Below are 5,712 nucleotides of genomic sequence, written 5' to 3'. Positions count from 1 at the left end.
CGAGGTTCCTTCGTGTAGTTCCAGGAACTTCTCCCAGAGCTCCTTCATAGACTCGTAGGCTCTAATCCGATTGACTTCTTGTGGCAGTAAAATGCTTAGCAGATGGAACTCTGCTTTTTCATTTGCCACGAAATCAGCTTGCTCCTTTTTGGTCCAGTGGGATTTATCTTTACCTTTGGGTGCTACAAAATCAAACTCCATTATTAAAAATAAATCAAAATCAGTATTGAAAAATACTTCCATCTTCTTTTTCCAGTTGGTGAAGTCCCCCTCAAAATTTGGTGGGTGGATGCTTGAACTGGCCATCTCGTGTGCTTCATTCGGCCGTTAGTCCTCCTGAAGCTATTAGGCTCTGTTACCATTTGTTGGTCCGGTGGGCCGTTTGGAAAGGGTTGAGTTACCTGAAACACTAAAATTCCTTTCTCGATCTTCCAACTTAGGTTAGCAGCAATAGCAAATAAAATAATATAGAAGTAACAACTTAAATAAAATTAGTAAAAGGCACCAGTATTTACTTGGTTACAACCTAGCTGGTTATTAATCCAAGCCAAATGGAGGCTCTTAAAAAGTTTCCTTCACTGAAGGCGAAAAAGCTTTTTACACTCGTTAATAGCTCAGATTATTGCTAGGAAATCAATACAGAAGTTGTCGTATCTTTTCTAGGTCTAAGGGTCTTTTTATAGCCCCTGGAAAAACTTATCCTCAGGCTAAAGGCGCCTTCCATAGGGCTGAAAGGCGCCTCTAGTGAGGCACAGGATAACCTTTATCCTTTCTGCCAACAGCCAGATTTCCTGGTCGAAGGCGCCTGTTAACGTTCCACAAGTATACGGATACGTCGTTAGTAATAAAGAAAGATATCGTATCCACAGGGACTGGTTATAACCACTAAAGATATCTCAACACGAATTAGCTAAACAACTAATCAATTGATTTATAAAACTAAGTGCAACTATGAAAAGCAAAGCATAGAAGTAAAAGCATAGAAATAGGAATAAGGGCTATGATAAAAGGATGTTCTACGAGTTTTGGTTTCTTTGTAATGTTATTCAATGTAAATGATCTATCAAATTTTATTCCTCAATTGTCCATCATTTGTAGAAGGTTGCCGATTCTCTCTTGCAATAGACAACCGGCTTAGGACTAAAATCTATACCTAAATGTAATCATTTAGGAATGATTCCTATGATGTCCTTACACTTGCTTGCCTGTCATGTGCATCCCTCGGATAATCAAGAGAGAAATTCATTACTTCTCATCCCATATCAAGATATAAAAGATTAATGCATACAATCTATCCTACCCCCTTGAATGACCTTATTTCACCTTCAAGATTATCCCTCAATCGCCCTTACACGGACTTGTCTGTCACGTACGTCCCTCGGATAATCGAATGAGGAATTACCTCTACAAGATCCACAAGATACTCAAACATTTAATCAAGTATGATAATTAAATCCAATCACAACAATCCACACAAGATCAAATGGATACAAACAAGACAAAATCATAGAAATAGGAAATTGACAAATCCACAAGAGTTTACATCAAATCATATTACAAATACTCCCTCCATCCTAGAACAAGGAGATCTAATCCATAGAACAAGAAAAGAAATCCAAAGACAAGAAGATCACAAGCATTTTGATCCCAAAATCCAAGAAGAGAAAGGGAAGAAACGCTTATATACGATGAAGAACGGTCTTCAGATCCAATCCTCGTTCTCGGAGTCGATTTGTTGAAGATCTGCGCTTAGATCGCCAGAAAATCCCTCTAAGAAAGTAGGGAATCGCCCAAATCTTGTTTTCTCCCAAAAGGGAGAACTTCCCCTTCAAATGATGAAAGAAATCCTTATATAGAGTAGAGATTTTGGGCGCCACATGACCCCGAGACCCGGCCGTGTGTGAGACACGACCTAGGTCATTCTCTTCATTGCCCATCTCACATGGCCGTGTGATGCACACGACCGTGACATGTTCTGCCACTGCCATCCTTGTACGGCCGTGTAGATCTATACAGCCTGTGCTATCTCCAGTTCTGGAACTCATGCACGGCTGTGTCTGGGACACGACCATGGCTCTCTTTGATTCAAAATTAGCACGGCCGTGTGATGCACACACGGCCGTAACCTTCTCCTTTTTTGCAGAAACTACACAGGTGAGCATCACCACACGGCTTGGACATTGCCTTGCTCTGCCAATGCTGCATGGGTGAGCATCACCACACGACCCAGGTCACTCTCCTAGACATGGCCATGTGGCACTCCAAGATGGTGTCTCCCTCCTTTCGTTAGCTTACAGATTTGGCCTCGATCATAAATTTTTCTCCAAATACGACTCTTGCATACAGAAAATGCAAAAAAAATAGATCTCCGAACAAAAAGAGTAAATATGCTAAAAGTAAAGTTGGAAGTACGAAAATGAATAGATAAAGCATACACAAAATATGTGAATGTGCGTCAAAACATGCTAAACAAGTGTATACAATCTACGCACATCACACCCCCAGACTTGAACTTTTGCTTGTCCTCAAGCAAAAATACCGCAATCTTAATTCATATGCTCTACAATGCATTCATAATCCCTAATATACTTTCCTAACTCTATCAACAAGTTTTATTAACAAGCATGATCATGGAAACAAGTCAAGTATGGCTCAAGCATAACTCTCTTGTGCACAGTGCAAAAAGCGACCCAAACTTTTCAAGTTTCAATCTATGTCCTAGTCAAGTCGTCATCCAGATGAGTTCCTAATGTTTCCGATGATAGGCACTTACCTGGCACACACTTGGTTTGTATTTCTCAATCAACCCAGGGTCTCAAAGGCGTGCTTAATCTCAAGAGAAGCTAAGCAGTCATTTCCCCAATAACCTAACTCGGTCTCAAAGGGGTGACTTGCCAGATTCCACTCACGACAACTATTTTTTATATCCCTTATTCACTTTTTTTTATATAAGAATTTGCATTGTGCAAAACTTATTTACAAATGTACTTTTAGCACAAATGTTGAGATATTTTAATTTTTCCAAATGAGCTTACATGATTTGAGCATCATCCAGTAACCAAAATGAAGTTTGAAAAATCACCATGAAAACCAAGTACTAAACAAACAAGATGAATCATGTCTATTTCAATGATATCAACTATCCATGCTCAAGTATAGTGAAGGTAAGATCCTTAAGGTCAAACCAAATTTCAAACTTATCTCCATATGATACTTAGCTTATTTCATGCTACTTAAGATAGAGAAAAGAAATACACTAAGCATACTACTAGTATCATTTAAAACATCATGAATCAAGATAATAAACGTGCTAACATTTTTACTAAAAGTCAAGAAAGCATATAAGTGAAGTTTGATGTTCTCAAGATGTATGCCACAAAAATCAAAACAAAATGCAAGACATAAGCAAAAACAAAAACAAACAAAGTAAATCAAATGCATCTAACGCATCCCCCCAGACTTAAACTTTCAATAAAAACTAAAAATAATGCAGAGGAGATTAAAAGTAAGAGAAGTAACCAAATGACGCGTGTCAAATGCCCATGTTAATAACTTCTCCATCATGTAGTTGCACTCCTCCTTACCTTAGAATCCTATAAAAGAAGATAGACAATAAAAATTCAGTAGAGGATACAAGTTTATTATAACGAAAGAAATAAAACTAGAAAGAATTAAAAACATGAATGAAAATAAAGAAAATGGACTTGGGTTGCCTCCCAAGAAGTGCTTGTTTAAGGTCATTAGCTCGACCACCTCATAAGATTCATCTAAATCTCACTCTTGGAGGGGTAAGATATTTCAACACCCTCCTACCGAGGGCTATTGTTATAGAGGGAGCTTCCAATATAGGAATTACAAAATGAAGTATTGCTCTCTCCATCTTTGTCTTCTTTGAAGTTCTCTCAGGTGGTCGAAGACGGTTCAGTGTGAGCTTCCAATTATTAGCCCAAGTGAAATCTACACATGCAAAGAAAATACAAATATCCCACAAACATATTAGATAAGATAGAGCCATAACCATATTAAGATAACCAGAATAAGAAATAAAAACTAAATCACATCCAACAAAGTCAATGATAGGTACCTCTATAAAATTTTTCAAATGATCATAAGAAATACTAACCTTACTTTGCTGAGAGATACCTGAAATTCTAAACATGTAGATGTGATTTCCTCTGAATCAAATGATGGTTCTAGCCCTGGCTCAGGTGTTGATGATATCAATACTGGTGATTCTTGAGACTCTGCTAGCTCTGCAAAAGTCCCTACACATTGTTCCACAACATGATCAATTCTTACAACCTCTAAGGGTTTTGTGGACAAAGGTGGTGATCCTTGAGATGCTGCTTTCACAACACAGCTCCCTACATATTCTTCCATATCATTATCATCAACACATACATCAAAAAATAAACCAACATCTATATCTTCAATAGGAGAATCAATAAGAAGAGGATCAATAACTTCACTTGTAGTTTTAAATTGATCTACCACATCACATTCATCATTTGAAAATTTAATGTCACTATAACACCCTATAAAATTTGAAGGCAGATCTGAAAACTTATTTACCACTACATTATCAATCAAATCCTCATCTGAAGAGTCCTCATCTTCATATATATTCAAAAATCTACACTCAACCATATTAGTGTCACAGGATTTGCCAAAATCTTTATTTTCATTGACCCCCACTAACCTTTGTGGAAAAGGAACCCTTAGTGAAGGTCCTGGGAAAGATTGAACTTCCTTTTCCCCAAATTCCCTTTGAGCTTTTGGAGGAGGTCCAACTTGCTTATCTAGTGTTGGTGTGATCAATAACCCAGCATCATCACACTTTTCACTAGATCTGGTCTGCGAAAGAGGGAGATCTCCTTTAAATCATTTTGAAACAATACTTTCAATCTTTGCCCCCAAATGTTTGAACTCCCCGTTCTGTGACTTGTGATTTTCAAGACTGATAGATGGTTGAGTTACAATTTGTTTGATAGGCTCTATAGCATTTGTGGCTTGCACTTCATGAATGTTTGAGGGAAATTTCATCCAACTTATGTTCGACCATTCATGGAGGTTTAATATCACTTGATCAATTAACATATATGCTTCATCTACACTTTTGTCCATAAAATATCCTCCAACTGATGAATCCAATAAACTCTTGTCTGAGAAAGAAATTCCCCCATAAAATATGTGTAGAATCAACCATTTATCAAAACCATGATGAGAGCACTGTCTTTGAAGACTCTTGAATCTATCTCATGCTTCACATAATGATTCTCCATATGCCTGAGCAAAATTTGTTATGCAATTTCTCATATACACTGTTCTGCTTGGAGGGGAAAAATGATTCAGAAATTGCTTTTCCAATTGCTCCCAACTTGTGATACTTTGAGGATGGAGAGAATATAACCAAGTCCTTTCTTTATCCTTGATACTAAAAGGAAATGTCATCAATCAAATTACATCTACTGACACTCCTTCACATTTCACCAATCACAAATCTCTAAGAATGTTTCAAGATGCAGATAAGGACTTTCTGATACTTCTCCTCTAAATTTGTGACCTTGTATCATGGAAATTAACTCTGGGTCTAGTTAGAAACTTTCTACTTCAATTTGAGGTTGCACAAAGGGAGATAAAAAACTTACAGAAAAGGGTGTAGAAAAATTTCTCATGGGCCTGCTTGACATGTTAGTGCTCATGGATATACAA

At 37.4% G+C, this 5,712-nt stretch overlaps 1 non-coding gene across 1 annotated transcript; it reads left to right on the top strand.

Annotated features, from left to right (window-relative positions):
- The first annotated feature begins 5,212 nt into the window (after positions 1–5,212).
- On the top strand, positions 5,213–5,318 carry LOC121988070. Its single transcript, XR_006113832.1, has one exon. It is a non-coding gene; the product is annotated as a small nucleolar RNA R71 (small nucleolar RNA).
- The last annotated feature ends 394 nt before the right edge of the window (positions 5,319–5,712 follow it).

The sequence above is a fragment of the Zingiber officinale genome, chromosome 5B, assembly GCF_018446385.1.
Source record: "Zingiber officinale cultivar Zhangliang chromosome 5B, Zo_v1.1, whole genome shotgun sequence".
Classification (NCBI taxonomy): domain Eukaryota; kingdom Viridiplantae; phylum Streptophyta; class Magnoliopsida; order Zingiberales; family Zingiberaceae; genus Zingiber; species Zingiber officinale.
This window is presented reverse-complemented; position numbering and strand designations above follow the sequence as displayed.